This window comes from Chiloscyllium plagiosum, unplaced genomic scaffold (genome assembly GCF_037043375.1).
Source record: "Chiloscyllium plagiosum isolate Xiang-an unplaced genomic scaffold, Cpla_swu_hap1 HiC_scaffold_29, whole genome shotgun sequence".
Lineage (NCBI taxonomy): Eukaryota > Metazoa > Chordata > Chondrichthyes > Orectolobiformes > Hemiscylliidae > Chiloscyllium > Chiloscyllium plagiosum.
The window spans coordinates 19,509,837-19,530,460 of record NW_028270167.1 but is presented as its reverse complement, the minus strand read 5'-3'; the positions used below and the strand labels follow the sequence as shown (position 1 = coordinate 19,530,460).

At 39.5% G+C, this 20,624-nt stretch overlaps 1 protein-coding gene across 12 annotated transcripts in view; it reads left to right on the top strand.

Moving 5' to 3' along the window:
• Positions 1–20,624, top strand: part of ncam1a (neural cell adhesion molecule 1a) — a 511,684-nt gene that overhangs the window by 111,626 nt on the left and 379,434 nt on the right. The gene's annotated exons all lie outside the window — the stretch shown is intronic.

The following is a 20,624-nucleotide window of genomic DNA, read 5'->3' as shown; positions in this document are numbered from 1 at the left end:
CAGGTAGCTGTGGGAGTCGGTGGGTTTGTAAAAAACGTCAGTGTCAAGTTGGTCGTCATTAATGGAGATGGAGAGGTCCAGGAAGGGGAGGGAGGTGTCAGAGATGGTCCAGGTAAATTTAAGGTCAGGGTGGAATGTGTTGGTGAAGTTGATGAATTGCTCAATCTCCTTGCGGGAGCACGAGGTGGCGCCAATGCAGTCATCAATGTAGCGGAGGAAGAGGTGGGGAGTGGTGCCGGTGTAATTATGGAAGATCGACTGTTCTACGTAGCCAACAAAGAGACAGGCATAGCTGGGGCCCATACGTGTGCCCATGGCTACCCCTTTGGCCTGGAGGAAATGGGAGGATTCGAAGGAGAAATTGTTAAGGGTGAGGACCAGTTCAGCCAAACGAATGAGAGTGTCGGTGGAAGGATACTGTTGGGGACGTCGGGAGAGGAAAAAATGGAGGGCTTGGAGGCCCTGGTCATGGCGGATGGAGGTGTAGAGGGATTGGATATCCATGGTGAAGATGAGGCGTGTTGAGTGACCTGTACTATCCAGGGATAAGGGTCTGAAAGGGTTAATACCAAGGTGCATTTTTCTCAGGAGATTGTGTGCAAGTTTTCTGTTTTTGTCGACGGATTAACAATAGTCTTGAAACATAATTAGCAATGAATTTGATTTTGAAGGTACTAATCTCTCAAACAGTAATATTTGAAGAGCTCACTCCCATGGCATTTAAATCCTTTTCATGTTAAAATCTCTCAAGGTATAAAATGAAAGATGATAGGCTTATATAAGGTTGCAGTATAAATCTTAAATAAAGCTTGATATTTTAGGAAATGCACCTCAAACTATAAAATAACTACCAGGGACTGGGCTTTCTGTATTGAGCTTTATTAACTTGAGTGGTTGCGTGGAAGTGGCTTCAGACAAAGCAGTAGTGAGTAGAAAATGAATGATGGCAACATATGTCTGCTGCAGAGATTGTGCTAACCACCAGATAATGGTGTGAGGTTGATACAGTACTTGCTAAATCTTGCAGCACAAACAAGATTTCAAGGCTTTGATCAAAATGACAAAAACAGACTTCCAGCCATCAATTGTTGTCTGATGCAAAAGCATTAGTAACTGAAGTAATGAGCTTGTCTTTTTCTTTGCAGTCTGCATATCCAGCAATTTTTAAGAAAGTGCTCCTCTAGTTTGTTGGGGTGGGGAAGCAGGTGGCTTTCACTTTAACCATTCTAAGGCTTAAGCTACAAAGTCGGAAATATTGACAAATGATATGCCAGTAATTTTGCCACAAGCTTTTTTGAGTACATGTAGTAAACTTACTAGCAGTTAAATAGGTGCTACATATTTTGTTAAGCAAGGTGCATAGAATAGAGTGTCACTGGACAATATGAACACTTTTTAAAAAGTATTGACATGAATAAATGTTAATATTTTGATTAAAGTAGTTTGATGTTTCTAACATGCAAATTCCAGTTTCTCATGACTCTCGAATGCTTCTAATTTGAGTAACTTAGTAGGATATAGCCATAATGTTATCATTAACCAAAAATGCCACTTCCTCTCCTCTCTCACCTCACCCTCCCCTTTCTGTCCTAACTATAGCATCTGGACCCTGGAGCATTAAGCTGCTAGTCCTGCCCCTCCCTAAGCTACGTTTCTGTAGTAGCTATAATGCCCCAGTCCCATGTTCCCAATGATGCCCTGAGTTCCTCTGCCTTCCCTGTCAGGCCTCTTGCATTGAAATAAATGCAGTTTTATTGATCAGTCTTACCTCATTCCCTGTCTTGCTGTTGCTTGTCCTGACTGTGTTTGATTTGCTCCCTTTCTCAGCTGTACCAGCCTCAGACTAATCTCTTTACTCACGATGTCTTTGGTGTACCTTTTCTTCGACTAATCACCAGAGATGTTTGTAATTTCACAGCCAGTCAGCTGTGAAGGTTCACTGCTTGATTCTTTTGACGTACTCTTGTTGATATCTGGAGCCATTCTCTGCCTCTCCATGTGGACAGTCTCTGGAAACTTTGTTCCTTGCTCTCTTTCCTCCTGTTTTAAATTATCATTTAAAGTTTTTGATTTTTTTAAAGTTCTGAAAACAATGTAAAACTTATAAAAACATAATTGCTGAAGAATGTGAGTCCAGCACTCAAGAAAAAACTCAGCAAAGGGAGCTGCACTTGGAGCCATGATCCTCTCCCATCCACCATTTCACTAGGTCATGTTGTGACTTGCAAAGAAGATAATACAATGAGAGAGAGAGAGAGAGAGAAGTAAAGATTTAATGGATAAATAAAGGCACTATGTAGTGGTGTTAATCTCCTTTATTCAATTCTGCGTTGGAATTACTCTCACCCATTCTTGATTCTGAACCATCAGCTCTCTGTTCATCCCTGAGGAAAGTTACATACTTTTCTGATGCAGTTGAGTCTTTGGAAAGTTGTGCAAGACATTGCTCCTTCTCCTGTAATGGGTTTGGTGATGGGGAGGCCATTTAATGAGGATGGAGAGCAGTGGATGGAATCGCCTTCATATTTCTGCATCCACTCCAATTAAGTACCTGGCAGGAATGCTTGTGTCCCTCCCTGCTAGTCTGCGAGCTCCTTTTATGTGGGCAATTCATCACAATTGGGGGCATTAACTCAACCGGGAGCAGGGGCTCACTGTGCCGGGAGCCCAACAAGCAAACCATTTTTCAGTTCTGATCTCCCAGATTTAGTTCAAAGGCAGTCGGTTTCTGATTGATAGAACCCAACATACAGAAAGGTGGAGTGTGTGGGGGTATGCTGAGGATCAACCACTCACCCTTCCTGTCGACCCTCCTCTGCCTTCCAACATCACTTGCCTCTGGCCTGGGTTCCAGTGACTGGCCAAAGCCTCCGATAAATTTTGAAATCTGGCAGTTCTCACAGTTGGGAGTTTCACATGCACTCTCTCCGGTTCCTCAGTCTGTGGCCTGAGTGAAAAGAGCTGACACACTGCTCTCGCTGGTACTTCAGCTGGTGACTAAGCCACAGTACCTCCACATGATTCCAGCCATTGATGTATCGTATCTGCTTGGTTTTTACCTACTGTTAGAGTAGTGTTTTCTAGGAGTGACGTTCAATGCAGTGCACACCAACCCTTGGACTTTACTGTAGGCCATACACCCAAATACATCTTTGTGTTGCATTGCTTTGCAATTAGAGCAGGCAGCCAATGTATGAGGTCTTGCATGGGGCAATCAAGAATGAGATGTCATAGTTTTAGGATAAAGGCTAACTGATTTAAAACCAATAAAGTGAAATGACTTCTCTCAAAGGATCACGAATTTGTAAAATTCACTGCTACAAACTAACTTTGAGGAGGAGGTAGACAGGTTTCCAGTAAGGAGTAGGTGGAAGAGCTGTGGAGAGTGGTCAGGAAGGTGGAGTTGAGGCTGAGATGAAATTAACTGAAATTGTTTGATGGAGGGATGGGATTGCTACTGCTGCGCCGAGTTCTTCTATTTCTTCTTCCAAAGCATTTGTCTAATGCAGCGAATTAAGCTTCTCTCATTTAGGAAACATGGGAATTTATTGATGTGTTTGTGCTCCACCAAGGAAAACATTGAATCTGGAATTTCATTAATATGAGAATATAAGCAGAAGGAGTACAAGGCTAAATATTTACCTCATTAAATCCAAAACAGTCATGTAAGCCTCTAGAAATTTGGTGATAAAAGCCCACTTGCTGATAGATTTTTATACAAATATATTGTTGAAGCAGATTTCTATTAACTTTGTATTAAACAGCAAAAATTCTAATTAAAATATGTTAGCATTTCAATACTCTTATGAATAACATTGACTAATAGATCACCCAGTGGTCTAACATAAAGATCATTAGCAAACATGCTATTGTAACGTTGGGAAAAGTGAGCAGTAGATCCTGATAGTGTTAACCGTAAGCTCTTCAGAATGATTCATATCATCATAATTAACTCACTTTACTACATATTGTTATAATATGTGGAATTACAATGGAAAAAATTTTAAATCCTGTATTAAAATATAAATAATGGTTATAAGAAAAATCATTTTGGGTATTCAGTGTAGCGTGATGAAACATAGAGGTGTATAATGGTAAAATGGTGATGTCTGCACCATGTGATCCTGTTGAGAGAACTGGGAGGAAGAAGTTCAACCAGAGTTTTTTGAGAAAATGTGGGTATCTAGTAAGCTGTAAGTGGAGTTCTTATAGAAGGTACCTTTTGTACAAAAGAAGCACAATTTGCCAGACTAATTAGAGTTACACCACATACGCATGACAGAACACCAAGCATATGACTTTGAACTTGATGCTTTGACTGCATACAAATACTGGAACAGCAAATTCAAATGTATTTTTGCCTGTAATCAACAGATGGATAATTGGACTCATCAATTAAGGGTAAAATGATTGTTGATAAACATCTAACTCCAAATATTACATCTAGGGGTGACATAAATTCTTCTTGGTAGTACCTATGGATTTTAACTCCTTCAAAATCCATCTGCTGAGTGTTAAAATAGGACGACCGGAAAGTGTTGTGACTGCCCTCACTCCCCTCCAAGAGGACCTGGAGATCTGAACGTACAGAGTTCTGCTGTGGCTTTCTCTAGTGCATGGTGTCAGGCCCTGCTGTCACCCTTGGAAAGTGTGAAAGCCCGAGAGTCACCTTTTGAAAAAGGAAACAGTCAAATGGAGTTGAACTTGTACCTTGAACATAATTGAACCTTGACCCCTCTGTTTATGCAGCTCTCAACCCAGACTTTGCTTGCACTCCAGGTCTAATTTGCAAAGTACCATTAGCATTTGTGGTTGTAAAAGAATTACAGAGCCACCTTAGCAGAATAATGCACATGGTTAAGGAGCAGAATATTGGTGTGTCGATGTAGTTGACGTTGTTAAGGCTGCATTTGTTTTCTGCCTTAGTGGATCATCTTGCACTGGTGCAACTTGAAAACTGAACTTGCAGTCAGAATGGTGTTGTAGGATGTTCTAGGTGTTTGAGATAGCTTTGATGAAGGAAAGGCAGTGTATGTCCCCGTCAAATTGATCAGTCACCTTTTGAGGGCAACTTGCGATGCTATGTCTGTGTGTGCATTCCACTCTAAAGTTTTTTTTTGAAAAGTTCTAATCCTGGCAAATAACCTGGGAATGCTACAAATGGTCAACTTTAGCAGTGACTGTATCACTGATGCACTTTGCAGGTAATTGGAAAGAATGTGAAGAACAAAATGTATTATGTATGAAAACACATCGTGTTTGAAATTCTTCAGGGAAGTTGTTGTCACAAACTAAGAAAGTAACTGTTCCATTAGTGTAGCAATTCTTAAAGATGAAGGACAATGCCAGTGACGTTTCACTGCCTCATTATTTTGGGTTCAATAAAAATAACGGCAATAAAATTTGAATAAATGTAGTGTATGCACATGAAAATTGTAACGCTGACTGACAATTACAAATAAAGGAAGGCAGGAGCTTACTTGAACTGTACTGATGTTTTTGCTATTATTAGTTTAACGAGTTTTGAGAAGATTTGTGAAGCAACTTGTGTTTACCTACTTCCTTGGCAGTAGTTGTCCCATGGCCTGGCACAGGAGCTTTGTCAAACGAAATTTGACAGGAAGCACATGCAGAGATATTCAACTATATCAAAGAGGTATAATTTTAAGAGACATTTTAAAGGAGGAGAAAACAGAGTGGTGGAAAGGTTATGAGGGGGAATTTTAGTACCTAGGCTCAAGGTAGATGAAGGCATGACCACTAACATTCGACCAATTTTAAAATTGAGAGATGAAAGAGGCCAGAATTGGAAAAGGAGGGACCTCTGAAGGTTGTGGAACTAGAGGAGTTTGGGTAGGGGAGAGGCCATGGGTTTTAAACCTGGATGAAAATTTCAAAATTATGGGATTACTAGATTGGGACCATGGATCGTGAACAATAAAGCATTCTTCAATAACAGTGTGTTATGATCCCAACTGGTATTACTGGACAAGTCAGAACCTAAAAAGAAAATTGTTCTATTTTTGAAGTTGGTTCATGTGATGGTTCATCACTGAACATATTTATGTCCTTGTTAGTACTGAGGGCCTGGATTTCTAACACCTCACAGATGGGCTTGACCTGGAGAGCCTACAAGGAGAAAGTGAGGACTGCAGATGCTGGAGACCAGAGTTGAAAAAATGTGGTGCTGGAAAAACACAGCAGGCCAGGCAGCATCCTCAGAGCAGGAGAATCGACGTTTCAGGCATGAACCCATCTTCAGGTTCCTGAAGAAGGGCTTATGCCCGAAATGTTGATTCTCCTGCTCCTCGGATGCTGCCTGGTCTGCTGTGTTTTTCCAGCACCACATTTTTCAACTCTGGAGAGCCTACAAACCTAGTAAACTTTCTTGCTGTTAGAATGAAACTACTCTTGTGCAGTGAAACACTTTTTGAAAAATGTTCTTTTGCTCAGATAAAATTGGTACCTTATTCTCCTGATCTGAACTCAAACTAAACTACCAATGTCCCTTGATCATTTCTTTTCTGGTATAAATGCTGATAAATTCTTTATCAGTTAACAGCACAATTTAGGCACTTTCCACCTTGAAAATATTGTGTTTAGGTCCCTTTTCCAAACTACTTTCTGACCATTCCCTAGAAAAGTACCCTTCACAGAAGTAAAACCAAAACCCATTTACCTCTGTTTTAAAAATCCACGTTCCAAGATGATACAACATTTATCACAGCGATAGGAATAAAGTTATTCATAAAGCATAATCACGACTAAAAGGAAACCTTAAAGTTAAAGCTTCCATTTTTTTTTAAACCATAAATTCAGCCCAGATTTTGTTTGCATACGCAATAATTTTGTTTCGTACAGCAAAGCACAGCTTTCAGATTCAGTGGGGTGGGGGGAACGAAACAAATTCATTCCTGTAAAACCATTCTATGCCCTTTGAGGAAGTTAGAACATTTTTAGATCTGTAAGTTTTATTCCTCCTTTCCAAAAGCCACTGACTCATGCAGGATTAGTTCCATGGGTACTGATTACATTGATGTGTCTTGACCTAGGGTTCAGCTGAATAATTTTACAGTGATCATCAATTGTTCAGACATGCGTACATTGTAACTGAATTACTTCAGATCTTTGCCTGGTTTTCACACTCATGCACCCATGCTGGCAGAGGCTATGGGACTATAAGTACAAGTGAAAATTCTTGTTAATTAGATGATATTTAGCACACAGTTTCTGAGAACAGTAGTCTCAACCCAACCCAATCCCCTACCAGGATCTACAAATAAAGTTCTAATTGAGATGGTATATTTTCTTATTGTCTTCTCTTGTATAAAATTACAGTGAGTCAGTTTGTCTCCAAGTATTGGAAATCTCCTCATTTTTCTGCAAAGGAAGTGCTTTAGATATTCTCTGGTTTTGTTTTGATTGAATTACTGAACGTATATCCAACCGCTGTAAAAAAAATTATAAGTCGGCTTTTTCTATTTGGCAATGAGGGCACTTTACCTGAGGCAGAGTGTTCCTGTAATAAACTGTGTGTTAGTTCGAATTGAGCTGCTTTGAACATTTTCTGTTTGTGCAGGTTGAGCAGTGGCCATTTTTTTCAGTCATTATAAAGCTCCCTTGGCCTCCCTTAAGACAGGCAAGAGGTCAGTGCAGGTGATGTGCAGAGAGTGCATTGTCCACCATATTGGTAAAGACCAATAAACTAGTGTTTCTAAGATGGGCATGAATCCAATGTACAGGTAAATACTGAGCTTTTGAAGCCACCTTCTCAAAATGGGTTCTCCCTGACTCTGCTGACTGCTCATTAGTCTGCTTTTCCTTATTGACAGTCTTGTTAAAAGGGCAATGTTTTTAAATCTGTAACTCTTCAGCTAGCTCAATGTCCAAAGAGCTGCTCCTACCACACCCTCTGCTGCCACGTGAAGTGGCTATGATAGATTTTTGCTTGATGCTGATAAGAAATAATGGCATTAAGTCAGCATTCACTGAAGGAGCAAACCATAGTTGGAAGTACATTGAAGTAAAATAATTAGAAGACCATTAAATACAGGAGCAGAAGTTAGGCCATTCAGCCCATCGAGTCTACTCTGCCTTTCAATCATGGCTGATAAGTTTCTCCACTTCATTCTCCCGTTTTCTTCCTGTAACCCTTGATCTCCTTGACAATCAAGAACTTACCTGTCTTTTTTTTTAGATTACATTACAGTGTGGAAACAGGCCCTTCGGCCCAACAAGTCCACACCGACCCACCGAAGCGCAACCCACCCATACCCCTACATTTACCCCTTACCTAACACTACGGGCAATTTAGCATGGCCAATTCACCTAACCTGCACATCTTTGGACTGTGGGAGGAAACCGGAGCACCCGGAGGAAACCCACGCAGACACGGGGAGAAAGTGCAAACTCCACACAGTCAGTCGCCTGAGGCAGGAATTGAACCCGGGTCTCTCGCACTGTGAGGCAGCAGTGCTAACCACTGTGCCACCGTGCCGCCCACTAAAATATACTCAAAATATATTCTTCTTAAATATACTCAATGATCTGGCCTCCACAGCCTTCTGTGGCAGTAAATTCCATAGATTCCCCACTCTCTGGCTGAAGAAGTTTCTCCTTATCTCTGTTCTAAAATGTCTTCCCTTTCCTCTAAGGCTGAGCCCTCGAGTCCTAATCTCTCCTACCAATGTAAACATCTTCCCAACATCTATTCTATTCAGGCTATTCAGTATTCTATAAGTTTCAATTGGATACCCCCTCATAATTCCATTGACTATAGACTCAGAATCCTCAAACATTCCTCATATGTTAAGCTTTTCATTCCTGGGACTATTCTCATGAATCTCCTCTGAGACCACTCCAGGGCCAGTACATCCTTCCTGAGATATGGGGTCGAAAACTGCACACAATACTCCAAATGTGGTCTGACCAAGAATATTCAAGAATTCATTGAAATAGAAGTTAAACTTCTTTGGAGCTTCACTGGAAAACTAAATTTGAGGATTTAGCAAGAGATTTGCTAATTTAAATTTTAAATGTTAACCGTAACTCCTGTTTGAGAGCAAGTGAGGTAGACAGTGGTAAGATAGACCAAAGGAGGTAGAATTTTGATTTGGAAATAAGCTATGATTTGAAACAAGTGACTAAGCACTGACCCCTGTTTCCAACAGTGCAGCTCGAAGTTTAGCTGTCTAAAGATGCATGAGAAGAAATGGGAGAAAATTCATTGTTAAATGACCTTATTGCAGAGCTGCAACAGGGGAAACATTGCTTTCTTGTAATTCTTGAATAACATATGATGAACATATCAATTTAATTTGATCCATTGGAAAGCTCCAGCTAGATTTTGTAACATTTTTTCTTCTGAACTAGACTAGTTTCTCCAATAGTGAGCTGGTTCTATCCCTTAGGAGAAAGTGAGGACTGCAGATGCTGGAGATCAGAGTTGAAAAATGTGTTGCTGGAAAAGCACAGCAGGTCAGGCAGCATCCAAGGAGCAGGAGAATCGACGTTTCGGGCATAAGCCCTTCTTCCTGAAGAAGGGCTTATTCCCGAAACGTCGTTTCTCCTGCTCCTTGGATGCTGCCTGACCTGCTGCGCTTTTCCAGCAACACATTTTTCAGCTTGGTTCTATCCTTTCTCCGCCTTTCAATCTTCTTTCTCCCATCTCTTTAAATCTAAAGATGTGCCACATTGATAAGTGCATCTGTACGTTAGTTTCCGAGACCTGGTGAAAATCCTGGAGCTAACTTCTTCATGGTACTTGAGGAATGCTTCTACCATGTAGACTGCAGATGTACAAAAATTTGCTTGGGGACACACTGGAATAGGCAAGTAATGTTGGCCTTGTACTGCATGAATGCATTTTTTTTCAATGTTTCCAGCCTTCCTTCTGGTGCAAGATATTCAGTTCAAGGACGATTAGGAATGGACAATAGATGCTGGTGAAATGTGTTGAATTTGGCTGCAGCTCCAAAATGGATCAAACTAAATTGACAATTTCCATCACACGTTATTCAAAAGTTGCAAGAAAATGCCCACATTTTATCCAAGAGTAACGAAAAGCTGAAGAAATTACAAGGTGAATGCAGAGTAACCAAGCAAATTTTGAGTCTGAAATTGGTATGATTCAACGACTTTAATCTTGGTTGAAGGAAATTGAGTTGATAGAACCTATCCATCTTTTCAAAATTGGGTTGCCAGTTCTTTTTTTACGTATAATAGATTGATTAGTGGACTTAGTGATGCAAAACATCATTAGAATTCTTGGAATTACTTTATTTTGTCACAAAGTATCTGCTTTTAATACCTAGGACATCCATAGACTGAAACATTTCAATAAGACCATTTTCAATAAGAAAACTTTCTAAAATACTGCTTTAAAAATGAATACAATGATTACCTGACTATGATTTAAGCCAAACTTCATGAAACTGTGAATCGGCAAGAATATATTAATAGTTATTATATTATTGTTGTTGTGTTATAATAATATATTATTATAACACAATAATAATTAAAGTTATTATTGAGACTGAAATTTGTATTTCCTGTTTTGATTTACACCTGTATGATAAGGTTCACACGCTGGAGATAAAAGAATCGCCTGCAATTTATCCCACTTGGAGACAACAAACACAGAACACAGGTGTACACACATATGTTGTATTTTGGGGAACTGGTTGACAGTAAGGAAAATGGATTTGTCAGTGAAATTAGAGAAGGCTGTCACTCATCCTCCACCTTTCTCTGTCACCACCCCACCCCGTGCTCTTCAGGAAGGTGAAAGACTGGCATCAAAGCTATTTGGGAAATTAATGCAAGCATTGAGAAATCAAAGATATCTGTAATATTCGCTGCTGCTGTTTGATTCAGTTCATCCATAATTAACTGTGGTCCCAATTTAAAACCCAATATCTCAAGAATACTCTAAGGACTTTAAAAGCTTTAAACTGCATCATCTTTTTTTAAGCTGAACACAGTTCACTTTATAATGTTGTAGCTGTGCTTTTGTATGTCCGATAGCCAGTCTTTTTTCGCAGGGTTAGCAGGTTATACAACTGCTCTTATCTCACTTGAGAAAACTTTTGTAATTGGCTCCTTATAGTTTCTGGTGAACTAATTAGTGGTATTTTAATTGGAGTGAGGTATGGCTGCTTGCTCAAAAGAACAAAAAGACGTTGTGCCCAACTGAGGAGTATGAAGAGAGGAGCTGATTCACTCTTGACACCTGGTCCTAACAATAATTAATGACGTTGCCCTCCCATATTATGATATTTTACTAACTGGTGGGTTACAATTAATTTTACAGCTTTTGTATGAAGCTGAGAAAATTGTAGAATTCCTGTATGTTTTTTGTATTGAAAATCAATTTAATAAAATACAGTCCATATTCTTTAAAATAGAACATTAAATTCCTGTGGGGCATTAATTTTGTCATCGTGCGTTTGCTAAAACTTGGAAAGTGAGTTAAAATCAGGATTCTTAAAATATGGACCTTCTAACATGATAGGTCCAGTTTTTAATAATACAATATGGGTTTAAAACCCTTATAGTTGTTGCCATTGGCTGCAGTACATGACATTTAATACATGTATGTGAAATTCCATTGTCCTTTTAACGTCAGTATCAGTCAATATAAAATAGGTAGGTTAACAGCAGTATTAAATAGTGGACAGTGCAGTTTCAGAATGGCATGTTGTGGTAGTCTTACTTTTAATTCCTCAATTATTTGAAGAACTACTAATATTTATTTCTCTGTGACTGACAAACAACTTCTGCTGTTAGTCAGCACCTGTGGAAATGAGCCATTTATAAGTCTGGAGCCAGGAGCAAATGCTCTCAATATCCAGCTTACTAGATTGAGACCTTCCAATATCAGGTTACCTCAACCACTAGCAAGATCAATTTGTAGGTTGGAAGTTTGGAAGTCAATAGGTCAGTTTTCTGTTTGGTTGTGGTCACTGGAGGCAGTCTTCTGATCACCACACCCTAACAAAGAATACTGAACTTAACTTACATAGACCGAGTTGGATACATTGCAGATTGCGAGGGGTTGTGAGCTAAAATGGCTGTAAGAATCCTAGGATCTCTATCAAAATGTCAATTGCCTTCCCATCAGTGTTCGTGAACTAACATGGTGCAATTGGAAGCAAAAATGGTTCTCCTTTATTCTCAGTACCGCCAGATTAATGTGCAATACCTTAGTCCTGCCTCTAGATGTCTTTAGTTTTCTAACTTTGGTAGGGCAGTGCAACAACCAGATATGTTATTGCCATCCAGTGGTAGAACATTAGTACTGCATCAATGATAATTTATATGTGGGACTATATAGTTTTATATATGCATTTTTAAAACCTGTGTTGTATAAATAGATATATATATATCCATTTTCTAGGTGAACATGAATGCTGGCACTAAAATAGTTTTTATTAAAGAACGCTATTTATATGGATTTGCTATCTATATCAGTAGCTTTGCCCTGTATTCTACTCTGTGAAATGTACAGGCTTGCATAGCTATCAATTTGGTACGTATCTGTCCAACACATGGTGTCAACGTAGTTATCTTAATTACTGATGTTGATTCAGATACTGTTTTGACAGAGTACTAATTCGGCATCTTGTGTTCAGTCACCCATCTGGAAAAAGATTAGACAGGCAGAATATAAGGTACATCCAAGTCCAAGAAACATGGTATGTGATACACAGAATAAAAAGGGCAACAAGCCAGGTTTCATGCTGAGAAAGGGCTTGTGCTGCAGAATTTAGATTAAATTAGTTTTGAAAATAAGGACATCATCTCAAATTGGACTGCAAAGGATAATTAGCACAGCTCCATCAGTGCAGAAACTAGTGCTACATTTTGAAGCAAATTAGTGCATGCCTTAGGCAAGGTTTGAAGCTGTATGGTGGATAACATTATGGATTTTTCAAATTTAACTGTCATAACAATACTTTATTAATTTGTTATTGCTGAGAGGGATGTTTTACTATTTTGAGTCATGTTTTGTTCACCTGTTGATTTAACGTTGTGTAACTTGCCTGAACAGCGAGAATACAGTTGTATTTATTTCATAAGAAGGGCTTCTATTAATTATAAATGATACTTTATGGAGTGAGATTGGGTTTTTAGCAGAATATTTGGAAATTATTTTGGTATTGAGTTATTGACCCAGATCATTTCTCAGTATGATATTAGGTAATTGGTTTTTATTGTGAAAATTTCCAATTCCTATTCCTGGAGATGACAAATTAAGAAATGATAATCTCTCCCAATTAATTTTCAATGTTTCTAATGAATATTGCATGTCACATTTATGATGTGTTATAGACAAGCAGACGACAAACAGCAGGATAGCAGGATATACTGCTCCAAATCTTACATTGAAGTCAGTGGAAGATTAAATCATTTGGATTACTAATCTGTGTGCTTATTTTACACTCTAGAATCAGTTTGCCAAAAAAGCAGGTAGATTAAAAACACTAAACTTCCAATTACAAAGCTATCCATTCTTTTGAAACATATTGTTGCTACTGGACCTATTTCTCTCCAAAGAAAATTATCAAATAACATAAGCAGTATCAGGGTAGTTATTTTTAAAAAAGCTTAATTTTTCTATTTCTGCAGAGAAAATCGAATACTAGTTCTGGGGGAATTTGATTTCTGTTACTGATAAAACATTTCAAATTGCAATCTTTCAGACTAGCTAATGAGCATAAACCTGAGAAAAAATGTGATATTATTGCAGGTCACCAGTTTATTCTAGTATGTATGTATATATAGCCACAAGAGAGTGTGATCACACCCTTCCTTTTTTAATGAGCAGATCATGCAACATTCAAACTTGTGTGCAGCCTGCATTAATATTGTTTTACATTTATTTGCACATAGAACTTAATGACTGCTTTACCATCAGAAGATACCTTCTTTCTTCATTCAGATGTCTAGAAATTGGGGAATGGCGTTCATCTGTCTTGGCCTGAGACACAAAAGATATGTTTAACCAGGAATAATATTACCCTTGTTGATTTTTCCCCTTTAGCAGATATGTCTGTCTGATCTGACCCAGATCTGAACTGTTTTCAGGCCCAGCTTGTATTAGTGCTCTACTAAACTTTCTCTGTCTGATTCTTCCCAATTCTCTTCTTGTGTGACCCTCTACAATACAGTATGATTTGCGTGTGCATACCACATTTTTCCACTCCCAAACATCTTGACTATATATGAACGAAGACTACCTTTTTTTTGTCTTTCTAGTAATCACTTCAATCATTTAATAAGCTTTTATCTTTAACCATCTGATTTGACTTTGGGTTCTACTCCTGTCATGACTCTGAGATTGTCAGCAGAAGACAAAATCTACAAATGTGGCATCAGCAATGAAAACTTGTTTCTAGGCTGTCTCCTAGGAAACCACTCAGCCAGTGTTCTAGTGGTATTAGTATGAGACGTGTAGGTTTTAAAAAAAAAAATTGCCAATCTGTGGTTCAGCAGCATCCGATGGTCCTTTCAATTTGTATCTAGCATTTGTTTAACAAGAGCGCACTTAACAGTTTGTACTGTGTGCTCCATTCCTCCATTTAAAACAGGAAAACATGGTGAAACTGTTGTATCATATGCCCCAATTATTCTCATGAAATTTGAAAACTTTTCCGAACAAAACTCCAGTCTGTTGTCATTTACAATTTTCTCTGCTATGGCAGCAATCAAACTACGCAAGGTTTCTAAACCAGTTTAGTTCATTGGAAGCAGCTGATTTCACATTGAATGCTTGTCAATCCCCAATGAATAGTGTTTTGCTTCAGACATTACAAAATCATTGTGAAGTCTCTACCGCAATTTTGAGCTAGTCATTTCCATTATTGTACAAGTACTGATGGCACCGTTTGTAAAGCTTGACGTACCTATGCTGTTGCACTGTGATTTCTGTCCTAATCTAACCATTACAAAGACAGCTTCTTGCTAAACTCTGGCAAACTCAACACTAAGCATTGGTCATGAAGAATACATTGCAACAGCAAGCTCTACCTTTCTGGAATTATAACTTTGTTCTCCATATGACACCACCACTGTTAATTAACATCCCATTCTTATGGATAAAAATGGTCTGAATTCTAAATCCAGCATCTGTGCTGGCCATCTATTTGTGACATTATCATACATCCTTGACAGTTCAGGGTCTTTATGATTTGGTCTACCAATGTTGTGCTGCGAATAACAGCATGTTGAAGATCATGAAAAGTAAAATACATCCGCCATATTGCGTTTCATGTAGGTTGGGGTCGGTAGTCTAGACATTAGATTAGAATTGCTGTGATTTTTCAATTGTCTGTACTTAAGATTAGATTAGATTAGATTACTTACAGTGTGGAAACAGGCCCTTCGGCCCAACAAGTCCACACTGACGCGCCGAAGCGCAACCCACCCATACCCCTACATTTACCCCTTTTAACGTAACACTACGGGCAATTTAGCATGGCCAATTCACCTAACCCGCACATCTTTGTGACTGTGGGAGGAAAGCGGAGCACCCGGAGGAAACCCACGCAGACACGGGGAGAATGTGCAAACTCCACACAGTCAGTCGCCTGAGTCGGGAATTGAACACGGGTCTCTGGCGCTGTGAGGCAGCAGTGCTAACCACTGTGCCACCGTGCCACCCACTTGTTACATGTTTCTAAACAAAGTCCTTTGACTGCGTTCGGGCTGGAGCTAGTGAGTACTGGAACCTTTGGTTCAAAATAGGGGAGGAGATGGCCTAATGGTGTTCTCATTGGATTCTTAACACAGAGACCCAGGTCATGTTCTGGGGATGTGGGTTCTAATCCTGCCATGGCATATGGTAGAATTTGAATTCAACAAAAATCTGGAATGAAGAGTCTAGTGATGACCATGAGTCGATTGTCGATTGTTGGAAAAACCCATCTGGTTCATGAGTGTCCTTTTGGGAAGGAAACTGCCATCCTTACCTGGTCTGGCCTACATGTGACTCCAGACCCACAGCAATGTGGTTGACTCTTCACTGCCCTCTAGACAATTAGAGATGGGCAATAAATGCTGGTCTAGTCAGCGATACCCTCATATCCTGTGAATGAATAAAATAAAAATAGCAGTTAGTGTCTTATAATCAGCTTCAGTTTTAAAACTAGTTATACAGGTATGTATAAAATTTTCTTAGTCCAGAAGTCAACGATAATGTTTCACACTCTATCTGAGCATAATTTCTGAGTTCCTGAGACAGATGCAAATGGATTCTGCTCACCATTATCCAACACTTGAGAAATCACTGCACCTCTTCCTTGTCGAGAGGTATCACACACTAGCTTTATTTTCTTATCAGGCACATCATAGTTGTAACATCTTCCAATTTACTTTTACTTTAATTATTTTGTGTCATACGTTTGACCAAAACCACTGTGCAAAAGGAGTGTATTCAATAGTTGCTCAATTTGGTATGAATTTAATACAGTAATTCATGCAATCCCAATTCAGTATTCCTGCTGAGAAATATTCTGGAGGGTGGGGGGGTGACATGTTATTTCTTAATGCTTAAACTTTACTGTAGGGAATTTGTGACTTATCTTTGTCTCTCCCACTAAGAATTGAACACTCCCTCTGGAGGAGGCAGTGGCTTCACAAATATCCAAATCCCCAATGTGTCAGTGCAAAAGACAAGACTGATGTAATAGCACCTATCCTCTGCCTGGACAGTGCTGATCAGATCCAGTTCTTCCACCTCCTGAGGTCCCCAGGTTCGCAGATGCCAGCCTTCAGCCAATTAGTTCACTCCATGTAATAGCAAGAAACAGCTAAGAGCCATAGATACTGCATAGGCTATGGGCCCTGTTCACATTCCAATAGTGGCACTGAAGGCTTGTGCTACATATCTAGCCTTGCCCCTGATTTAGTGCAGCTCCAACCTTGGCAATGTGGAAAATCGCCCAAATGCATCCTGTCTACATAGGTCTGGATGGGATCTATCCCAGGTTACTGAGGGAAGCGAGAGAGGAAATAGCTGGGGCCTTAATAGATACTTTTGTAGCACCCTTGAACATGGGTAATGTCCAAGAGGACTGGAGAATTACTAACATCCTCTTGTTTAAGAAGGGTAGCAGGGATAATCCAGGTAATTATAGACCGGTGAACCTGACGTCAGTGGTAGTGAAGCTGCTGGAGAAGATACTGAGGGAGAGGATCTATCCCCATTTGGAAGAAAACGGGCTTATCAGTGATAGACAGCATGGTTTTATGTAGGGAAGGTCATGTCTTACCAACTTAATAGAATTCTTTTGGGGAAGTGACAAAGTTGCTTGATGAGGGAACGGCTGTAGATGTCCTACACGTGGACTTCATTAAGGTGTTTGATAAGGCTCCCCATGGTAGGCTATTGGAGAAGATGAAGTCGCATGGGGTCCAGGGTGCTCTAGCTAGATAGATAGAGAATTGGTTGGACAACAGGAGACAGATGCGAGTAGTGGAAGGGAGTTTCTCAAAATGGAGACCTGTGACCAGTGGTGTCCCGCAGGGATCCATGGTGGGACCACTGTTGTTTGGGATATGCATACATGATCTGGAGGAAGGTATATGTGATCTGATTAGTAAGTTTGCAGATGACACTAAGAGTGGTGGAGTAGCAGAGAGTGAAGGGGACTCTCAGAGAATGCAGCAGAATATAGATAGATAGGTTGGAGAGTTGGGCAGAGAAATGGCAGATGGAGTTCAATCCGGGCAAATGCGACATGATGCATTTTGGCGGATCCAATTCAAGAGCGAACCATGTGGTAAATGGAAAAGTCCTGGGGAAAATTGATGTACAGAGAGATCTGGGTGTTCAAGGCCATTGTTTGCTAAAAGTGGCAACACAGGTCAACACAATGGTCAAGAAGGCACACAGCATGCTTTCCTTCATTGACTGGGCGATTGAGTACAAGAGTTGACAGGTCATGTTACAGTTGAAAAAGTCTTTGGTTTGGCCACTTGAATGGCATCCAATCTACCATGAGTCACAGCAGTGTGAACCACCTTTGAGGTATAATGCAGCAGTTCACTAAGGCTCTTTCGACAGTAACTTCCAAACTGTAATCTCTACCACCAGAAAGCTGAGGACTGCAGATAAATGAGAGCACACCGCCTGCACATTCCCCTGCAAGCTGTGCAAGATCCTGACTTGGAACTATATCCCTGTTCCTTCACTTTCACTGTGTCACGATCCTTGAATACTCTTCCTAACAACATTGTGGGTGTATCTCCAATATGTGAGCATCAGTGGCTCAAGAAGGTGGCTCATCAGTACATTCTTTGGAGCAAATAAGGGATGGAGAATAAGCATTGGCTCAATTGTCAGTGCTGTTATTTTGTGGTTTAGTAAAGAAAACCTCCATTGAATTTTGAAACATTTGATGTCTTTAGGACTTCGCCTGAACTCCATGCCCTTCCAAAGGTTGGAGTGCAAACTTCCATCTTTCGTTGTGAGTCAGCTTGTTTGGAGCTGAAATAGGTATGTCATCTAATGAGCACAAACTCCCCTTAAATGAATCTGGGGCTGACTCGCCTATGGAACTAAAATATGGATTAACAATCAAAAATGAAATGGACGTATCATCTAATTCAAATTGCAGATGGGCTGATACAATTGCAACATTTAAGAGGCATTTGGATGGGTATATGAATAGAAAGGGTTTGGAGGGATATGGGCCGGGTGCTGGCAGGTGGGATTAGATTGGGTTGGGACATCTGGTCGGCATGGACGGGTTGGACCGAAGGGTCTGTTTCCATGCTGTACATCTCTGATTCTATTTGTCAGATCTATTGTGAGAAAAATGGTCTCCTGACAACATTGTGAACAGATCCTTGACATTTGGCAAATTACTGCATGGATTACATTCTTATACCCGATTTGCAGTTAATTGCAATCCCCACGTAATTGTACTCTACTGTTTTATCTTGAGTACTACCTGTATAGGAGTAACCCAATAATCCGTTCACCTGTTTGCAAAAAAGATTGCGAAAAAGCGACCAAATCGAAATGACGGGATAGATGTTGTTCATGCTTTGAGAATATAAAAGAGGTGTCCCACAAGAAGGTTTGCGGGGTTGAGTGTTTATCATATGTATAAATGATTTGAACTCTGAATCTTGGGGAGCATTGTCAGAATCTTCAGATAATCTTCAAGATAAGGTTAGGAATATTATAAGAAAATGTAAAGCACCTAACAACTTTTCTAATAACAGATAAAATGTGAAGCAGTAAAATGTACAGTTATTCGTTTTTGGATGGCTGGAGGCTGTTCATTTCCTTAGGGGTGAAACTAATTTGAGTAAGAGAGCAGAGCTCTTGGAACATGGATGCATATCCTTTCGTGGGATCTGTGCATTGCTCGCTGGACCAGTATTTATTGCCCATCCCTGGTTCCTTCAAGGTGGTGGTGGTGAGCTGCTGCCTTGAACTGTTGCTGGAGAATCCCCAAAATGTTATGGAGGGAGTTCCAGTCAGTAAAAGTAGAACTGCAAATTGGTACATACAAAGTACAGAGTTTTATTTCATGAAACATAGAATACAAAGCAAGGAGATAATGTTAAATTTATAAACAACCTAGCATAGAACACAGTTGCGGTGTTTATTTCTCTGGACATTAAAATACAAAATGCATTGAGTCACTGGAGAAAGAACAGCAATAATTTATGAGCATGTTTTGAGGTGTAGTTATTAGGAACGATCGAGCAGATTGGGGATTTTTTTCCCTTTTTTTGAAAAAATGATTTCCTCTTTGTGATCTGACAGGGAATCCAAAGGGTGGTTGTGGAGTAACACTTTGAACTTGTGGCTGAGCCCAGAACAAGGGATAGCTATGAGATAGGTACGAGCAGATCATATAAAGAATTTAGAAGAAATTTTATTTTAACAGATTCATGAAAGGAAACTTGCGAAGAGGATTAAGCAGATAATATTGATATACATAAAGAACCTTTAATGTTCACAATAAGGGAGGGAGATATGGGAGACAAGGGTTCATTGGGAAGTGCCAATTCAGGAGGTGAGGCTCTTGATGAGTTTAAGTATGGCAATCAACCAGTCAGTCTGAATAGCCTGTCTGTTTTTAGATTATATGGAACTCTTTGTAAGTTGTGAGACCAATCATATGCGAAGTGTATAACTCTGGAACTACAAAGTTGAGCTGTTTCAAGTAAAACTGGTCACTTTGAGCATTTTGATTTTTTTTCTTTCTATTGAAGATCTTTAAATGCATGCCCTCGTTTTAATTAAAAGCTTGTTTAACCATCATTAAAGCTGAGCTTAGTTGCATATTTGAAAATCTTTTTAAAACAGAAATTCTCTTACTTAATTTCATGATATTTATCTTATCTAAAATTTAGCATAATTAGAATTGTGGATCTTTAGTTGATTAATTAAAGTGTGAAATGAGGTTTCACAACAAACCCAGGAAACATGTTCAGAATATTGTTATCAATATAGCATGTAATTGGCCAACTTGGTCATGTAACAATGACCCATGTAAACCTACTCAAAATCAAAGATTTATCAACACAGGTTTTGGGCCAGCAAGTAGTAAATGTATTATTCCAAACTGTAAAGCATTGAAGTCACACACTAGGGGTACATT